The 12099-nt window shown below is 42.6% G+C and overlaps 1 long non-coding RNA gene across 2 annotated transcripts; it reads left to right on the top strand.

Annotated features, from left to right (window-relative positions):
- Positions 1 to 4639: 4639 nt before the first annotated feature.
- On the top strand, positions 4640 to 10939 carry LOC123364709. Of its 2 annotated transcripts, none has more exons than XR_006577239.1 (5): positions 4640 to 4697; positions 4967 to 5203; positions 5315 to 5366; positions 7469 to 7552; positions 10019 to 10939. It is a non-coding gene; the product is annotated as an uncharacterized LOC123364709 (long non-coding RNA). The 2 variants fall into 2 exon arrangements; XR_006577238.1 differs by lacking the exon at positions 4640 to 4697 and adding an exon at positions 4716 to 4866.
- The last annotated feature ends 1160 nt before the right edge of the window (positions 10940 to 12099 follow it).

Here is a 12099-nt window from a genome sequence, read left to right as displayed (position 1 = left end):
AGATTAAATGAATGGTAGGGGAAAACACAGCTCTGGAAAGGGGGAGAAGGAGAGAAAATCACCTTGGGAAAAAGGTATTGAATTTGGGCAGAGTTGGGCACAGGCTGGGCCCTACCTCCCTAGGAAACTGTGAAATTACCTGAGAGGTATGAGAACTTTATAGGGAAATGGGACTAAAGACTTTGGATGTGGCTAAGTTTGCTCTTTTTTTTTCCCAGTTCAATGGCCCAGTTCAATGACCCCAAGTTTCCCCATCTACTTGGTGATGCTATGAACTAATGTGCTATTAGAAATGAATACATAGAAAAGCCCTATTTCCTTGAAGTAATTCCCAGGGTTTCACAGGATGAATAACATAGTCACGACTAATATTTGAATCCAGGCCATTGCTTACTCCTGCTCCCAGCTGTTCCCAAGGGGTTGGGCTTATGACATTTTTTAAAATACTGGCCAGCTACCTGAATTGATTCTAGCTAGGCCCTTTAAAACAGAACAGGGGCAGGTCCCCAGTACCATTAACACCAGTTGCCAAGGGACCTTTCAGCAGCCAGATGATCTGCCACCCAGGACTTGCAGGGCCTCAGCAAACTGCTTACCATTGCCCAGCACACCTCACAGAAGTAAGTGTGGCAATACCATACCATGCCATCCTTCTGCGCTGCTGCTGGCAGCGACTCTGCCTTCAGAGCTGGGCTCCTGGACAGCAGCTGCCCAGCTTTGAAGGCAGCACCACCGCCAGCAGCAGCACAGACGTAAGGGTAGCAGTACTGCAACCCGCCCCCCCATACAATAACCTGTGACCCCCCCACACACAATTCCTTTTTGGGTCAGGACCCCTACAATTACAACACCATGATATTTCAGATTTAAATAGGTGAAATAATTAAATGTATTATTTTAAAAATCCTATGACCATGATATTAACAGAAATGGACCGTGAATTTGGTAGGGCCCTAATAATTGGTTTCACCTACAAAGGCACTCACTATCACTGTGCTACAGGGTAAGTCCTCCAGGCTAAGTAGCAATGCTGCACTTCTTGTACACTCTTCATATAGACTCTGATTCCTCGGATGACACACTCCCTGTTGGGGCCAGAAACAAAGCAGCTCAGGACAGGGCAGTTGCAGGCTCCTGCTACATGGAGCAGCAAGATATTTTGTTACCACATTTCTGCATGTAGTCCCTGTTCAGAATAAAGGTTGTATCTGGACTTGTCTGCTTGTCAATGAGATTCTACATGGTACCAGGAGTGGAAGGCGCAGCATGCTGGCAGACCTAGTAAGAAATCACACTGAAATGGCTGATACAGAGCCTCTGCACTTGAGAGTAACTCCCCCACAAGCTGTGAGAATCAGGGGAAGTGCTGAATGTGCCTGGAAACTGTTCAAATAGCAAGCTGAGCTGTATATGAAAGCCACTGGGGCAAAGAAAGTGGAGGCTGAGCAAAAGATTGCTCTGCTCTTAACACTGGCAGGCACAGAAGCCCTAGATGCATACAATGCATACTATACAGATGGTGGTGGGGAAAAAGAGGAAAGCTTTGCCGAAATAATGAAAATGTTTGAGGATCATTGTGTCCCTAGAAAAAATGTTTACTTTTGCAAACTATATATACAGGGTGTGAACGCAGAATGAAGAGGAGACAAAAGAGTTTGTCACAGGCTTCAACTTGAAAGTCAGACTTATGAATATGGAATATTAAAAGAGTCTGTCATTAAAGACAGATCATCCTGGGATGTAACAATAAAAAATCTGTGACCTGTTGCTAAATGAGATGGATCTGACACTAGAAAGGGCAATATGTATACCCCAAGCAGTGGAACAAACAGAAACACAAATAAAAATCCTAGGGAAAGGCACCAAGCATATGACTGAGAATATCATAGCTGAACCACCAAGGGAAACATCACATAAATTAAATTGACTGGAGACTAAAAAATGGAAAGCAGGAAACAATGTCAGCAATGTGGCTACTAGCATGAGTATAGGAAATGGCATGCATTCAGGCAAATATGTAAGAACTGTAATAAGTCCAGCCACTATGCTAATATGTGCAGAGAAAGCAGGAAAGTGTATGTATTAAGTGCAAAAATGGATTCCCCAAGTGAAGACAAATAACTGTTCTTAAACATAACAATGGAGAAGGCTGAATACTCCAGTGCTCAGCTAATTAAAATGTGCACAAATGGCACATTTATGACATACAAGATAGATACTGGGGCACAAATAAACGTAATAACAGAAACTGAAAAAGAGAGCTGTAAAGTGCACATAGAAGTGGATGAGTCAAAAGAATCTGTGTAAGACTGTAATGGAGGTACAATTCCAGTGTTGGGAGACTGCACACCGACACTTAAATACAAAGGGAAAACAAGAAAACAAAAGTTTGTGGTGGTAAGCAAAGGCAAGCAACCAGTCTTGAGCCTAGACACGAATGAGGTGTTTGGTCTCATTAAGAGGATGTCTGACATAGAGAGATAGAAAAACAACATAAAACCAGATATGAAAGTATTTATAGCATCATATGAAAGTATAGTCACAGGAAATATACAAGATACAGTTAAGAGAAAATGCAGAACTTGTGGTACATGCTACAAGTTCTGTAAGATTTAGGAAGATGCTGCAAAACATGACAGCAAATGGTACCATTTGGAAATTAGAAGAACCAACAGACTGGGTTCAGTCCTTAGTAACTGTAGAGAAAAAAGAGGACTACAGCTGTGTATGTTCCCGAAGGAGCTGAACAAAAACATAAATAAAGAACATTTTCACTTGACCACAAGATGTGAACTACTGTCTGAGATGACAAGAGTCAAATTCTTCAACAAATTAGATGTATTAGCAAGATATTGTCAGATCCCCTTGTATACTGAGAGCTCCATGACCTGCACTTTCAACACATCATTTGACAGATACTGCTTCCTAAGGGTATGTCTATACTACCCGCCGGATTGCCGGGCAGCGATCAATCCAGCGGAGGTCGATTTATCATGTCTAGTCTAGACATGATAAACCGACCCCCGAGCACTCTCCCATCGACTCCTGTACTCCACCGCCGTGAGAGGCGCAGACAGAGTCTATGGGGCAGTGGCAGCAGTCGACTCACCACAGTGAAGACACCACAGTTATTCACGTAGCTGAACTTGCGTAACTTAAATTGATCCCCCCCCCCCAGTGTAGACCAGGCCTAAGAGTGCCTTTTGGAATATATTCAGCTCCACATGTATTTCAACAAGAAACAGCTGGATGATAGAAAACAGGAATTTATATCTTAAAACCAACAGAAAACAGAATTCTAAGATCAACACAATATGAACCAGCAATAATGGAAAAGCAAATCTCCAGGTTTTCATTTGGATTACAACACGTTCCTAAAACCAAATTTTGTTCTCATCTACTAAGATGGAACTTTTTTCATTTGCTTCAATTGGAGCTGAGCCCATGTAACCGGGAATAGTATTCTGGCCACACTTAAGTAATGTTCTTAAGCACATGTCTGATACATGTAAATATTCCCATTGACTTAAAGTTAAACATATGCTTAAGTATCTTGCTGAGGAAACAACAGTGATAACTATTGAGTTAATCCAGGGGACAATCCTTAAATCAGGGAAATGAATTAATTTTGACTGTGCCCCTTGAAACAGAAGAGGTGGGGAACAGCCCCTGATAACTGTACTTGCCCCATGCAGATGCCATACAATCTCTTTAGGAGCATCTCCAATTATTAAGAGTGCAGTGTTTCCTAGAAGTTAAAGCTCTGGTGAAGGCCTCAGCAGATCCTAGTTCTAGTCCGAGGTCTACTATGGGTGACCTCACGCTAGTGATTTCCTCTCTGTAAGCCTCAGTTGCCCCATCTGTAAAATGGGGATAATAATATTGACCATTTTTTTAAGTGCTTTGTGATCTACTGAGAAAAACCCGACAGCCTAAATGTGTGGTGGGTTCTTTTTGTGGGGTGTACAAACCTCGTGGGGGCCATCCAAGGGTTAATGAACCGTCCTGGGGCTAAATTGCCTGGTCTTGCCATGTCTGTAAGGCATGGAGGGAGGATGTAAAAGGGAGCAGTCCAGCTTAGATGTCAGCAGAACTGGGAAGAAGATAGATTTTCAGTCTTCTGGCCCTTGAAACTGACTGACTGACTGAAGGCAAGAGCTGCTAGGGTGACTGCTGTCTGTTGGGGTCATTTCTGAGAAACAAGGAGGTCTTGCTACTGAACCATTACTTTGGGACTATTATTAGAGACTTGCCTTTGGGTGCTAAACTAGGCTATGGCCTACCAGAGGCCTCTTGAAGGAAGGGAGGCCTGCTGTGGGCTTGTGTCAGTTTGTTTTCTCTTTTTCCCTCTTGTGGATCTTTAGTAGCTTTGGATGGGAAGATTCCTGTGAGACTTAGCTGGAGGGCTGGACCTGTGCTGCCTATCCCCTAGATCAGTGTTTCCCAAACTTGGGACACCGCTTGTGCAGGAAAAGCCCTTGGCGGGCCGGGCCAGTTTGTGTACCAGCCGCATCCACAGGTCTGGCCGATCGCGGCTCCCACTGGCCGTGGTTTGCTGCTCCAGGCCAATGGGAGTTGATGGAAGTGGCGCGGGCCAACGGACATACTGGCCGCCACTTCCAGCAGCTCCCATTGGCCTGGAGCTGCCAACTGTGGCCAGTGGGAGCCGTGATCGCTTGGACCTGCAGATGCGGCAGGTAAACAAACCGACCCGGTCCGCCGGGGGGTTTCCCTACACAAGCAGGGTCCCAAGTTTGGGAAACACTGCACTAGATAGTGAGGACTTGAGGCTGGGAGAGTACAGGGCCAAACCACAAGGGAGTGCTGTGGGAGACCCAAGCTGTGACAGTTTTATTCTGTTTTCTGGTATATTTTTTTAAATCTTGAATTTAGGATGTTTGCCTGTATTTTGTGAGAGATATAAGCAAATAGCTATAACTTATTGGAGGGTAAATTACATTTTCAGGTAAAATGGAATTGGCATCCTGCCCAGCAGTATGTCTCTCTGCTGTTCCACGGTTCCCCAAATGTGAGAGGAGAGTGAAACGACATTCCATTATCAAGCTAAACTTGTACCGAACACCTGGAGGTTTAGTTTAGGTTCCCTTGAAACTGTGATGCTCAGAGCAATAATTATCTAACAGGTAAATCAGATGCTCTCCAAGACTGTTTCTAGTGACATGTGGAGCCATCTTTTAGCCAGGTGAAATATCTCTTGGTTATGAAAACCATTGGACTTATTTCTATAAACATCTATTCAAATGTTTTGGACATTTTTATTAAATGTTAACAATTGTTTCTTTCTTTCTAATAGACATTTCATTATGCTGTGGCATTAAGAATTAAATATTGAGTGAATGTGACTGGTAAGATTTCCTTTAAAAAAATTAATGCATTTTCTATTATTTGGGATACACAGTAGTATATCTGGTTAACCAGGGAGTCCCATCCCATGGCACCCTCAAAGGCACCCGCATTAGGCTTCCAGCTCCTCAGCCATCACCTCTATTGGATGGAGATGCGCCTCTCTCTCCCTCCTAACTGGGGTTTTTCCAGGCTGCACAGTTCCCTGACTACATTGGGATAGTCCCAGCAAGCCAGACAGCCTAAACAGGCAAGAGTCTGCACTTTTCTTCCTCTCCGAAGGCTATGAACAGCTGTAATTGCTGGAACTGAGGAATATTGAAAGGGAAAAGAGGGCATAGAATATGCATGTCTATAGGCCTGTATACAAGGCGCATCATGCCAACATACTTGAGACTAAAACTACATTATATCAAAACAACATTCAGAATGACAGATCCCAGTAAGTAAAAGGTTAAAATGAAATCTGAAATGGAAAGTAATAGGATGATTTTAAATTCTGAGTCAGGAATTAGGTTAGGCTGCATGTTTAGGCAAAGCATGAAGTAACAACAGATCATAATGGGATTTTAGCAAAACTATTTTCTTCTTGACTACAAACCTGAGGCTTGAGCCACTGCCCAATGAAGTCAATGGGAAGACTCCCTTTGACTGAAATAGAAATTGGATCAATCCAGTGGGCCCCAGTCCTGGAATGAGTTCCACACTGACTGTGACTTCACTGGGGCTCATTACAGGATCAGGGCTATCATGACAACTTAACAGTAGCTCACTTGGGCCTGATCAAACCTCACTGAAGGTAACAGAAGTATTTCCATTGATTTCAGTGGGCACTGGACCCGGCCCTTTGTGACAGCAAGTAAAAATAAGACTTTTGTATTGGTCAGGGGTCTCTGCATTGGTAGTAAGTCAGTTGCACTCTGAGGAGTTGACCGTACAAAGAGAAGTCAATGAGACTCCATGCAAGTGCAAGGGTATGACATAAATCTCTTGGCAGGATTGGGGCCTTATTTTCTGAGACTCTATTTGGTAGTTAGGAAACATAGTGATAAGGAAACAAGCACCAAAAACAGAGCCTTAAAAAATAAGACACTGAACCTGCAAAGAGCTGGCAGACCCTTGCACCAGCATAGAGCCTTACTAAATCCCATGAGGCTGGGAGTATCCATCTGTGTGTGTCTCTATAGGATCAGGGCCTTGTTTCTTAAGAAATGATCAATGATAAGAGGAGTGAATGGGGAGACACCCCCTAAAGAGATCTTCTCGCCAGGAAAGTGAAAGTCTTGCCACAAAATGTTGCCAATAAAGATACCTCTCCAGTTTATGTCAGCCAGGTCCAGAAAAGTCTATATGGAGAGAATCAAGGGTAGCTTACTCAATTAGCATTTTATCAGGATTGTTGTACTACTAAGCAAATATTTTGTAGGGAGGAAGTCCAATAGTAGACCTTGACATTAGGAAAAATGAGATTGGCTTTAACTTTACAGTCTTTGAGATCAGCTCAATTGACTTTGGGCCTTTTCCTTTGCCAAACGGAACTATTAGTGAAGTTTTCAACTATTTGAAAATCTGGTTCAGTAAGTTCATAGTAAGGAGAAAGGAAAAAGTACAGTGTTGAAAAGAGGACTTTTTATAGCCTTAATCCAACCCATCCAACATTTTACAGCTTTCTCGGTTTTGAGCGATTTGATTAAGTCGAAGACAGAAGCAGGAGTAAATCATATTAAATGTATGATACATTTTAAGGAATCTATCTGCTCCTTTTATTTATAATATCATCAAAAATTTTCAAGATCACAGAGAAAAAGCACAGTATGTAATCCACATATATAGTCCCTAATCCTGGAATTTGATCCACGCAGATCTTGTTGGTTACATGAAACTCTGCTGAAAAATCACAGGGGGTTCTCCTTGCCAACCTCCATCCCCAACTACAAGGAAAGGGGGATACAAATCTGATCCGACATCTAATCCGACATTCTAGCCCAGTGTACTTGCCCTTGATTTGTATTAGAGGGTGCTTTTTTGGTGGGTTATCTTGATTGTTGAGTGCAGCTCAATTTCCTGAGGTGCTCTGGCTATTAACTGTTTGTCTATTGGTCAGGAAGAACATTTCCCAAAGTGTAAATTGGATTTAGAAGTCTGGGGGTTTCACCTCATGCAAAGCACCAGAGAAGCTTGGTTTGGGGTATGTAAAGTTAATTATCATGTTTATGATCAATGTTGTACTGTCTATATTGATGCCCAATATGGTGCCATAGAGGTGTAGTACACCACAAGGCTATCTTCTCACAGCTAGTTTTATACTGAGTTCAATAAAGTGTCAGCCTATGAATTGATTATATCAAATTGGGAGGAGGGGGGAATCTTATTTTCCTGTGCTGTTGAACTACAAATACAAACAGAGAAGGTAGAGAGAAGAGCAGGTAAAGGAAGAAACAGGGAGACATAGTGCTGCTCAGTATACCATGTGCTACACTAATTCAGCATAGTATCAGAGGGGGTGTGAGGATGCTTATTATCTTGTGTCCTAGAAGGGTGTCGCATCCCAGTGAGTTGTGACCAGGCTCTTTAATACTAGAAGAGATTGAGCTTTCCAATTTTGATTTTTATTTGTATACATATTGTATAAAATAATAAATCAAGTGCCAGCAAGAGTTTTTCCTTAGATATATTTGGCATATCTATCTGTGGGATAATATGTGTCAGACCTTGAATGAGAAGTGAGAAGCTTCTGAGATGCTGCATGAGGCCACTGACTGAGGTGCCCAATGGGATTTTTAATATTCAGTTCTTTCAAATTACCTGTAGAGCCAGATGATTGGTTATGTTTAGTGTTGTGGATTCACAATATGTTTGCGGCGGGGGGGGTGGGGGTGTCTTTCACAATGTGGCACTGTAATCTCTCTTATATTAAGTAAAAGAGAGGCTGTTGGTCTGTATATGTCATACACCCCTGTCTTTGGGCTCTTCTTTTTGTAGTATCCCACCTTGTCCACCTGTGAAACAATAATGTCAGGCAAAATGTGTGTTTAAAGGTGGTGCAAAACTTATTTTTCATGTAGTATAACTGTAAAAGCTTCATGACCCACCTACCAGCTTTAAATAACAGAATGCTGAAAGAATATATGTGACAAGAAAATAAGGTTCTTATCATTTAGTCATTGCTTGGCCACCCGACTGGTCTCTTAACACTTGTGTTGCAGCTGGGAAAGAAAAGCCACCCCATGCCTAACAGGGTTAGCAGGATTTAATATACAAACAGAATAAGGCTTGTAGTAAGGAGGCATGGCCTCCCTCTGAGACTGATGGAGAAGAACCACCACATGCCCTTGTGGGTGGTGCTGGGAGATCCATGCCTGCCTTGCTGGAAGTATAAAAGGTGGGCCTTGCAACTCTTTTGGGTTGCAGCTGGTGAAGGAGACAGACATCATCCACCCACTGCTGGAACAGGAGCCTAAAGGGGACCTCTGCAGCACTGAGGACTCGCCAGAGCTGCCAGCTGATCAGGATGCCAGGGAGCTGCTGGAACTGCCACTGGCTGTATATGCCAGGGAGACGGAGAATGGCCATGGAGTAGGGGTTGTAGGAAGTAGTCCAGAGACACCGGATAGTAGTCCAGGTGTGTTGTTACCTGAATCAAGGTCAGCATGTTTCGACTGGATCCCCGCTGACCCAGTGGCAGAACCATCTGCCACTTGTTAGGGCCCTGGGCTAGACCTGGTGGAGTAGAGAGGGCCCAGCTCTCACTACCCCCTGCTGCCAGGCCCACCCTGGGGTGGCAGCCTCCCCACCTCAGGCCAACAGGCCTGCGTTTGTCTCCATCTGCCAGAACCAGGACATGAGACTTTTTGGTGTGCCACCCTGCCTGAAGGCCTGAGCCTTTAGACTGTATACTGCTCTGCCCTGCCTGAGGCCAGAGCCCCGGATTACTTGTGGCTTGGCCCTCCCTAGAAGGCCATGGCTTTAGAGATTGCTAATTCCCCAATAATCCTGGCCATATTAGGGACCGAGAGTGAGAGGATGTGGCCTACCTCCAAAACTGATGGCGGGGGGGAAGGACACGCACTCCTATAGGATCTATCCCTTCTGGGTGAAATCCTTAAGGACATATTAGCAGAGTACTGAAATGGTAAATAGGCCAATTCCTTGTAGATAGTTATCAAAGCCATGTTAAATAGACTAGAATCCTTGATATGTAGCCAGTATTAGAGGATCAAAAGTAGATACTAATTATATTTGTCTGTGTTTACCTATATCTTCTTAGAAATTTAATAATGCAATCTAATTAGCCTGTAGATGCTAAAATTCTGTTCCTATCTTTAATGATTCATTACAGTATTCTATTGATTCAGAGGTCAAAAGGGAATATTATCATTTAGCTGTGACTTGTGTTGTATTAATATTGTCTTCATTTCTCTTTGAAATTCGTAACTCCACATAGTAAAATTACCTGTAAACTGTTTGAATGGTTAATTGCCTTATGTTAATGAATACAACTAGTTACCAGTGTATGTCTAGGAAACAGATTAGTTTCAAAGCAACAATGTACATGGCCTTCCTTGGATGAAGAATCGATAATCTGTAAGTATTTGCTCTCAAGAGGCTTATCCGCTAAATTTCAACTTGGAAGTTTTGATCCTTTCTATTTCAGATCTGCTTAAACTTTGATGGGAAAAGTTTAAGACCACAAGACTGAGGTCTCCAGGTCTACTCCGAATTAACACTGCAATTCTCGTGGAAGAATGTTAACATGCTCTGCACATGGACTGCCTATTAGACTATAATCCTTTTAATTGATTCCAGAAGGATTTTTATGAATCAGCAGCTTCACCATCTCTGCCATGAAACTTACCTAGGGACTTTATTCTAATCTGTATGTATATTGATCTTTTAACCATAGCAACTCTTTTTTTCCTTTTTATTAATAAATCTTAGATTTAGTTAATAAGGATTGGCTCTAAGCATGTATTTGGGTAAAAACTAAAATATTCATTGACCTGGCAGGTATGTGTCTGATCTCTTGGGATTGGTAGAACTTTATATATGGTGAATAAGGTTTTTATTAACCTTCACTATGTTAGACTTGGCTGTCTGGGTGGGAGCCAAAGGCTGGATTGCTTAAAGGAGACTATTTTGGATTCTGGGAACCAGTAAGGTATTACAGAAGCTGCTTGGGTTATTGGCTTGGTGAAATCTAATTACAGAATAAATCACCAGTTTGGGGATTTGTCTGCCCTATTCTTTGCCATTTGCCCTGAATAAGCATTCTCAGTATGGCCCCTCCAGGCATCATGGTCACACAGGGGTAAAACCAAAGCTGCAAGAGAGGTAAAAAATTGTTCCCATTTGTCCAAATGGGGTTAACTCTGAAACTCTTCAACCTCCATTTGGAAGAAAGAGAGGTCAGATACCAAAAACTTTTCACTGGCAGGATTTAATAATCTCTGGTGTGTAGGGTTATATTTATGACTCCCTAAAAGCTCTAGGAAAGTGTTTGCTAGTATATAACACTACCACTGGGCTGATGGCCTGGCTTGTAATGATGTTCTGTCTCACCAAATTACACCATTTACCTGACCCACTTTGTATAGGAATAAACCATACTGCTGCTCACCTTGTGTTATCTGAATCTCCTGGTGTTTCTTCTTCACATAATCTTGCACATATATATATTAACCAGCCATTTGGGGCTTTGACAAAAGACAGACAGCTTTTCCACAGATCAATATCAAAATATTCTTCTAACAATGGTGTCAGTGCAATTTTTTAGGCCTGACTGCACCTTTCCCAACTAGGACTTGTGCTGAAGGAGAATAAAGAACCATTGATTTTTGAAACATGAACTGACTGTTACTGAAATATGGTTAACTAACTTGTGTATACCTTAAAGCAGTGGGACAGTTTCTGTAATGAGTGGCTTACCTTATTTTCTAGAGAGCCTCAATATGTTCAAGTCAATTATTCCACCCACAGAAACAAGGTTTCTTTAATCAATATCTACTCAATTCCAAGTACATCAAAATCACCCAGTACAATTAAAACTGCCTTCAGCGCTACAGATTTGAAAAACTAGCAGCTAAGGAGTAACAGAAGTTTAAGGCGAAGGGCCCAATCCAAAGAGATTCCCCTATAAATACAGAATACATAATTTCTGGGCCTGATTCAAGGTTTCGTAAGTCACATTTGTACCTCTGGCAGCTTAATTAAGGGGCCTTAAACCAGGCAGAAATGGCTTCCAGGAACATCCCTGCATAAGGGATTCCTCATGTAATATACAGCTTCTAGAATGGGTCTATGCTTGTCCCCTCTTCCTGAACATAGGGAGAGGCTATGGCTGGAATGTGCGACACTCCAGTTCTTCTCAGCTGGTGGATGGCCCGTTGGAGTCTATTACAGCAAAAGGGTAAATTAACACAGACTTGAAGGTGCCTATTTACACCAGGAGCCAGACAAGCTCCTGGATATCTCAAGAATATGGAGAGCATAAAGGTGATTTAAAGCCTCAGTTGCTCCCCCACCACCACCACTGTTCCTGGGCTGTACACGGGATTTCAAAGGGACTAATCACATGTTTAACGTTAGGCACATAGTTAAGTGCCTTGTTGAATCAAAGCCTCAAGGCTAATCTACACTACAAAAACTTTTGCCAGTATAGTTATACCTGCAAAGGCCCCTAGAGATGTAGCTTATACCAACAGAACGAGTTCTGCTGGTACAGTTAAACCTTCCTGA

The sequence above is a fragment of the Mauremys mutica genome, chromosome 2, assembly GCF_020497125.1.
Source record: "Mauremys mutica isolate MM-2020 ecotype Southern chromosome 2, ASM2049712v1, whole genome shotgun sequence".
Taxonomy (NCBI): Eukaryota; Metazoa; Chordata; order Testudines; family Geoemydidae; genus Mauremys; species Mauremys mutica.
This window is presented reverse-complemented; position numbering and strand designations above follow the sequence as displayed.